Below are 8,485 nucleotides of genomic sequence, written 5' to 3'. Positions count from 1 at the left end.
AGTGCTTCTCTGTGCTTCTCTGTGCTTCTCTGTGCTTCTCTTAGTGCTTCTCTGTGCTTCTCTGTGCTTCTCTTAGTGCTTCTCTGTGCTTCTCTTAGTGCTTCTCTGTGCTTCTCTGTGCTTCTCTTAGTGCTTCTCTGTGCTTCTCTTAGTGCTTCTCTGTGCTTCTCTGTGCTTCTCTGTGCTTCTCTGTGCTTCTCTTAGTGCTTCTCTGTGCTTCTCTGTGCTTCTCTTAGTGCTTCTCTGTGCTTCTCTTAGTGCTTCTCTGTGCTTCTCTGTGCTTCTCTTAGTGCTTCTCTGTGCTTCTCTGTGCTTCTCTGTGCTTCTCTGTGCTTCTCTGTGCTTCTCTGTGCTTCTCTTAGTGCTTCTCTGTGCTTCTCTTAGTGCTTCTCTGTGCTTCTCTGTGCTTCTCTTAGTGCTTCTCTGTGCTTCTCTGTGCTTCTCTGTGCTTCTCTGTGCTTCTCTGTGCTTCTCTTAGTGCTTCTCTTAGTGCTTCTCTGTGCTTCTCTGTGCTTCTCTGTGCTTCTCTTAGTGCTTCTCTGTGAGTGCCAGAATCTCTACGCCCCCAACATGTGACATGAAAGTAGAAGAGAAAAGGAGAGGGAGAGACAAAAGAGAGGGATGGGTGTCCAGTATGAGCAAAATACATGATAGTCGTGTGAAAATGCCTCACAGGACCCTGCTGTCATGAGTCCATGCTAATGAAAACACAAAGACTTCAACGCAGAGAGGATGTCTACTTCAGGTGAGGAGCTCTACCCTCCAGATGGAACCTGCGACACTTCACCAAGGTTACACACTGCACGCGTAGCTAAGTAACACTGACCCACAGCTCACCATATGATAGCCACTGTGCTAAGTGCTCTATTATGCCCACCAACTTCATCTCTAAGCAGTGTACAGTAAATGGGTGTGATTTACTATTACTCCCTCTTAAAAAATCAATGTTAATATTAATTAAATCACTTGTCCAGGAGCTGACAACTGGCTAATGTGGCAGAGATAACACACCTACCCATATGGTCAGAATTAATATAGAAACCAGGCCATGGTGTCTAAGCAATGAGTAAACACTACTGTTTCGATTATGACCTTTGCCTTGTTTTGACCTCTGTCTGCCTTCTACCTGGACTGAAAATTAGAGAAATTACGGATTGCTGGGACCCCACACAACTCTGTAGAGTGCCTTCTACAGAAACGTACTGCTTTATATGTTTGCATGAAAAGATTTAAAAGCTGTATCTCTTCCCAGAAGACGTAGCATTTACGTGGTCAGAGATAAGGCTGGATTAACCATCAAGAATGGTAACAGGTGCAGCCCCATAGGAGGGACAATATGACCTAGCTCGGACCCCCAGAGCTCCCAGGGACTAAACCACCAACCAAAGAGCACACATGGTGGGGATCATGGCTCCAGCTGCATCTGCAGCAGAGGATGACCTGCTGGATGATCCGTGGGAGGAGAGGCCCTTTTTCATATGAAGCCTCTATGCCCCAGTGTGGGGAAATGCCAGGGCCAGGAAGCAGGAGTGGGTGAGTTGGTGAGCAGGGGGAGGGGGGAGGGGATCAACGGAGGATGTTTTTCAGAGGGGAAACCAGGATAGTGGATAACAGTTGAAATGTTAATGTAAATAAAAAGAAAATATCCAATAAAAAAGTAGTGAATGACAATTCTTAGTGTTCTATATCCTTGCCAGTCTTTGGTGTTGAAATAAATTATCTTTGCCTGAAAAAAAAAATGGTAATAGGTTCTATCATGGAGCAGAACAAAATGTGCAAATAATTTGAAAAGGGGTTCTACTAAATAAATCATATTAGAGCTAGCCCAGGTTGTTCAGTGCTTTCTCTTGGCTTTGGCCTTTTGAGTGAGGTCATCTATAACCTGCAAGACTGAGAGATGCCTATCTTCTAGGGCCAAAACCATAATCTGACTCTCCTGATGCAGTAAGACAGAAATTGGGGAACCAAATGACAGGGACTGCGCTGGAATGTGGGTTGTTTGGTAGATGCTTGGCTCGCGTGCACGAAGCCTTGAATTCCACCTCAGCACCCCATAAACTGGATGTGTTGGTGCACACCTGTAATCTCAGCTCTCAGAAATTGAAGGCAGGAGGATTAGACGGTCAAGGTACATCGTTAGTTTGAGGCCAGCCTGGGAGAGACCTATCTCAAAAACCAAACCATACAAACAAACAAACAAACAAAACAATGAAAGTCCCAGAGCCCTGTTGTAGGACGTGATTGTCTTCTCCCATCAATTGTAGCAACAATTCATACCACACATTAGTCAGCTTGTTCTTGTCTTCCATCTAACGGTGTGGTTCCTCAATTTTTTGAGCTATTATAGAGATCAAAACAAATGGTGACACAGTCAAGCTCTGTAAGCATAATGTGACAACCGTATATACCAAGAGCCATAATGTGAGTTAGCAGCCTCAGCAGGATATAAAATGTGGTCCATGGTGACATCCAAATGTAAAGTTCTTTTGTTGTCTTATGGAAACAGGCACTCGTACACCGCTATAAGTTCAGTAACAATAAAGCGAGCACAGGACTATTTAAAAGCTCTGCTGTGTATCCAACAGTGTAAATCTGAAAAGTGGCTCATCTGTTGATAGGCTTTGCTTAAGAGCAGTGGAAAACATTGATCCATTTGTCCACTGTGAAATTCTGTATATCTAATGCGATTGTTCTTTCTGTCTGCTCCTGAGTATGAGACTGCGTGTCTCTAGACTTTCAGGTGCCTTCTTGGAAGCTGGAGAAACAGCTCAATAGTTAAGAGCCCTTACTGTTCTGAAGAGGACCTGAATTCCGTTTACCATGCACCTGCTGACTGGCTCATAACTGCTTCTCACTCCGGCGCCAATGGATCTGCTCTAGCTTGCTTTCTGGTCAAACACTGACCAAAAACAACTTAGGGCAAGAAAGGGCTTACTTTATTTAAGGGTACAGTCCATCGTCAAGGAAGCTAAGGCAGGAGGTCAAGCAGGAACTGAAGCAGAGACTGTGCAGGGCACCGCTTACTGTCTTCCTCTCTGATTCTCTGTTCAACTACCTGTTTTAAACAGAGAGAGACCACCTGCTCAGTGGTGGCACCGCCCACAGTAGGGCGGGGCCTTCCCATATCAATCATTAGTCAAGACAATTCCTCAGGGACTTGGCTCCAAGCAGTCTGATCTGAGCAAGCCTTCACTTGAGACTCCTTCAAATTATTTAGGGCTGTGACAAGTTGTCAGCTGTAGCTATAGAGGACATTTCTCTCCTTGTCAACTTGATATACAAACACATTACTGCAACCTTCCATTTCTTCCCACCCACAAGATCTCATGTTAATATTAATATCACAATATAGAACACAGCGCAACTTTTACAAGTCCCACAGTCATTACAACTTTCAATACTTTAAAAGTCCGAGTCTTCTTTAAAAACCCAAAGTCTCTTAACAATGGGCTTCTATAAAAAATTTATACACACACACACACACACACACACACACATACACACACACATATATATATATATATATATATGAACCAGGGCACAATTACAATAAGATCAAAGCAAAAGCAAAATCCAACTTCTAGAACTCACAATCTTCTGGGCTCCACTGGGCTTGGACAGCCCCACCTCTCCAGTTCTGCTGCTCACAGCACACGGCTTGACTCACAGGTTCAGATGGGCTCTACGCTACATCTGCCGAAGTCCTCAGTGATCATCCTTTAGTCCTGGTGTCCCCAGTATGCTAAGGTCTCCACTGTACCTGAGGCTGCATTGGTGAAGATCGGTGACTTCTGGCCTTTCTTCAGGGACTCCAACCTTGACACATGCTGCCAAGCCTCAGCTTCTTTCTGTGACCCCTGCAATCCTGCAACTTTCATGTGGCCAAAGCCAGAATCATGTGGGAGACACTTATATATTAACAACTTTAGCTGGCAGATTGAGACGCAGCCTTGGTCCACCTCTGGACTATAAATCCCAGGACCACCTGCCAAGGGATAGCACCACCTGCAGTGGGCAGGGCCTTTCACGTCAATCATTAATACTGCCACAAGCCAATCTGATCTGGGCAATCCCCCAATTGAGACTCCTTCAAATGACTCTGGGTTGTGTCAAGTTGATAATGGGAGTTAACCAGGACAGACTCTGATGATGAACTACATCTGCACATACCTGTAGACATACATGTACACATAATTATTTTTTTAAATAATTTTTAACTCTTTTCAAAAAATGATTACCCTTGGGCCTCTTTATATGTCTTAATGGGATGCTTAGCACTCTATACCTCGAAAATCCTCTGGATAATACAGACTCCTGTTGTAAACATGCTTCGTTCATTCATTCAGCGTGTAGTTTTGAACGCTTATACCACGGAGGCAGTAAGTCCTGGGGGGCAAAGGAGAAAGAAGTCTCTTGTCTTCAGGAAACTCATAGTTTAATAGCTGAGGCAGGAAATGGAACTGTTGGGGCCGGCCTGTGGCTCTCATGCCCAGGTTCGAGCCTGGGAGGCAACTGGAGCTGAAAGAGAAAAGGGAACCTAGGCGGGTGGAGAAATAATGGAAACCAAGACAACTAGTCTGTTCAAGGTTCAAATGTTTAATGGTGGATGCACTGATAAAGGAGGGGGATGAACCATTCCCACTAATTCATCCTTGGAACCCAGCTGCAGGTAACCGTGTGCAGGATAGGGTGTAGTCTCCGGAATAGCTAGGCGGCCTCCCACAGGTAGCGGCGACAGTGGCTAAACAATAGAGTGATCTAGGGAGGCTCCACCCTAGATAATCTCCTTAGTGGCAGCAAAATCGAGGTCTGGCTCAGCCAGCTTCAGGCTGGGTGGAGGTTACATGGAACAAGTGAGTGAAATATGGCATTAAACACAGTGTAGCAGAAGAATTGCAGCGTACCAGTAGCTCATCTAGGCTCAAGCTGGAGATGACAGCTACACACACACACACACACACACACACACACACACACACACATACACGCATGAAGGAGAGGTCAGACATCACCGGATGTTGATGAAAGCAAGAGGTAGGAAGACAACATCTTAGGTAGAAACTTTGAAGACAATCAGTACAAAGGGAGCAATCCAATGGCAGGGCAGGGCCACTGTGTGGGAGAGCAGCTGCGGCGAGAAGACAGAGAGCAAGAGGAAGATTGAGCCAGAGGATCAAAGATGCCCAGAGGTGGGGTCACAAGAGACCTGTGTAGTGTCTGTGTGGTTTGTGACGTGGGAGTGGGAATAATCTCAGGGAAGTCACAAAGAATGGTAATAGATTGGATGAGTTGATGGCTGCATAACAGACAATAAGAAAGTGGGTAAGAAGTGAGAGGTTCAAGGTATAAGAAGAAATACACCATCACTGGAAAGAGAGGCCCATTGGACACGCAAACTTTATATGCCCCAGTACAGGGGAACGCCAGGGCCAAAAAGGGGGAGTGGGTGGGTAGGGGATTGGGGATGGGTGGGTATGGGGGACTTTTGGTATAGCATTGGAAATGTAAATGAGCTAAATACCTAATAAAAAATGGAAAAAAAAAAAGAAGAAATACAGTTATAGGAGAGATTGTAGGCATCGTTAGGTGGGCATACGCCTACACATGTATACATGTATAGATTTCTGGATGTTATCATGGTGTGTGTGTGTGTGTGTGTGTGTGTGTGTGTGTGTGTGTGTGTGTGTGTATGTGTGTGTGTGCACATGCATATGCGTGAGGAATTACTTTCTCAACACTGGTCCCAGTATTCCCTGTTCTTCAATTCCCTTATAAACAGAAGTAACTACTTAATGGTTTCTATATTATCATTGCAAAAATTTCTTAAAGCATGCATAAGAACAGATATATACACACATACACACACACACACACACACACACATACACACACACACATATTTCTCCCTATAGAGAGAGAACATTGTGTTAAACTTTCTGATTTTGTCAAATAAAGCATCTTTTTTTTATTCTTGTTGAATGTATTTATTATTCATGAAGGTGGGGTACGCAGGTGCTACGATATGCACTGGAGGTGAGAGGATACTTTGTGGTAGTTCTCTTCTCCCACTATAAGGATCCGAATATAGTGTTCAGGGCACTGGACTTTGCAGCAAGCACCCTCACCTACTGAGCCATCCCACCAGACTGGATAATACATCTGTTCATAGCAGCATATTGGGAATCTGGCCATCATTAAGGTCCTCTAGTATTCCAATATGTGGCTGGGTAGCCCTTCCAGGTCTAAGGAGCCACCTATTGGACATCTTTCATAGTGTGACTAGCAGTGCAGTGTGCCACTTCACCTGTATGAGAGGAAGGCCACCCCTTAGTAGTGTTCACACGTTTGCACTGATGCATTCTCAGGCAGGCCGAGGGGGGTTTCATTGTAGACTTCTGAGTGCTCTCTCTGTATCTCCTCCTCTCTGATACTCTGCCTGAAAATTATATCTGTCCTGGCCTCCCAAATTCAAAGCTCCATTTCTCAGCACAGGGAAACCACTGGGCTCCAGCTGCCTTTGTCTTCCTGGGTGGAACAGGGACCCTGTCTCTAGGCAATGAGTTTTAGCAGTGAGGAGGGATTATTTCCATATTTCCTATGGCTCCAGATCACTGCTCTATGCTACCTGAAGGTCAATGTCCTAAAAAGGACTTTTCCCTGTGTTGGCTTATATTTATAGTGGTTTATAATATACTTAAGAGGTCAGGGTTCTTTTGGCAAAAAGTGGGAACTCCATTTTTCCCTTTTTCTTTTCTTTCTTTTTTATTATCTCAGGTGTACAGGTGTTTTACCCACGCATGTGTCTGTGCACCGTGTGCATGAAATGTTCACGAAGGCCAGAAACGAGCATTGGGTTCCCTCGAGACTGGAGCTAAAAATCAATTGTAAGCTTCCAAGTGGGTGCTGGGAGTGAAACCCAGTCCTCTGGAAGAGGGCAGCCAGTGTTCTTAAGTACTGAGCCATACATATCTCAGCCCCTAGATATTTATGTTATGATGAATACTTCCCAAATTGCTTTGTATATATGGGCTCAACTGATTTCTGCCTCAACTGCTGTAAGCGCTAACACCTTCACATGTCAGTCAGGAGCCATACTGGCAGCTTCGTTTTTAATCTTTGCCAATTTGATAGTTTGAAAAGCACATAATAGTGTGTGTGTGTGTGTGTGTGTGTGTGTGTGTGTACGGGGGGGGGGGGGTCTTCTACCTCAACCTCCCAAGTGTTAGGATTACAGATACCAACTTGTAACATTATTTTTTATTTTAAAGAGCAGTAATGAAGAAACATTACCTAACTCAATGTTGTCATCAGAAAAAGCTCATTTTAAACAAATGATTTCGATGGCTTTATTCCTATAGTGGCTATTGAAATGGCTTCTGTTGCTTGGACTCATCACCCACCAGACCCACTCCTACATTCTCACCTTGAGAAATGTCAGATGCTTGGCTGTCTTGAAAACAGTGTCAACAACGTGCTTTGGTGAAGCCCAGAGTACAGCCAGTTGCTTGTGTGATCCAAGTCAGCTATCTTCACATTTTCATTAAAAAAAAAAAATCTATGCACCATAGTATTAAGTTTCAGATTTTCTTGCATTGTGAGAAGGAAGGGTGAGGGCTGGGTATCTCAGAGTTCATGACACCTCCTAGGAAACTCCTGAGGACACCATCTCTGAACTTTCTCTCGGCACCCAACTCCATCTCTTACTCAGCTTCTGCCATCCATCTGCGGTCCCCTTGGCTCCCTGGTCTTCTGTTCGAGAGACCAATGAGATGTGGAGACAAAGGGAAGGAAAATTCACACACCATCCTCCGGACACCAGGGGATCATGATGCATGAGAACAGAGTCTTTGGCTGCTCTTTTCTGGGCTGTCTTTACTAGCGGTTTATCTACAGGATACACACACTTCCTGCACTTGAGAGATGACTCAGCAGTTCAGAACACGTGCTGCTATTCTGAAGGACCTGAGTTTGGTTTCTAGTACTCATAACAGGCAGCTCACAACTTCCTCTAACTCCAGCTCCAGGAAAATCTAATACCTCTAAACTCTGAGGGTGCCTGAACACACACACACACACACACACACACACACACACACACACACACACATACACACACACACTCTCACACACATACACTCATACACACATACACATACATTCACACAGAGAGAGAGATGCAATTTTAATATTTTAAAAAGATATCTACTTGTTTTATGTGTGTTTGTGCAAATCAGAGCCCACAGAGGTCAGAAGCCATGTCATATCACCTGAAACTGAAGTTACAGAAAACTGAGCCACCACAAGTGTTCTTAACCATTGGGGACATCTTGTTCCAGTCCCTAAAATCTTTTCTTATTAATTAGTTAAAAAACAATTGCTCTCAGCCTTAATCAGTCCACCTGCCATTCTGGGCTGACTGACCTTGTAAGCTCTTAAATTAACTGCCTGAATTTCATAACTCAGGTTATTATGAAATGAGAATTCT

General features: G+C 44.4%; 1 long non-coding RNA gene across 5 annotated transcripts; it reads right to left on the bottom strand.

Annotated features, from left to right (window-relative positions):
• Nucleotides 1-2,139: 2,139 nt before the first annotated feature.
• On the bottom strand, nt 2,140-7,864 carry Gm33171. 5 transcript variants are annotated; one of them, XR_382778.2, is made up of 4 exons: nt 7,424-7,864; nt 4,286-4,386; nt 3,592-4,170; nt 2,140-3,055 (listed from the first exon to the last, which is right to left on the bottom strand). It is a non-coding gene; the product is annotated as a predicted gene, 33171 (long non-coding RNA). The 5 variants fall into 5 exon arrangements; XR_382780.2 differs by having other exon boundaries at nt 3,592-3,871; XR_382779.2 differs by having other exon boundaries at nt 3,592-3,766.
• Nucleotides 7,865-8,485: the final 621 nt, after the last annotated feature.

This window comes from Mus musculus, chromosome 13 (genome assembly GCF_000001635.26).
Source record: "Mus musculus strain C57BL/6J chromosome 13, GRCm38.p6 C57BL/6J".
Classification (NCBI taxonomy): Eukaryota; Metazoa; Chordata; class Mammalia; order Rodentia; family Muridae; genus Mus; species Mus musculus.
The sequence above is the reverse complement of the archived record's forward strand: the minus strand, read 5'-3'. Positions and strand labels throughout refer to the sequence as shown.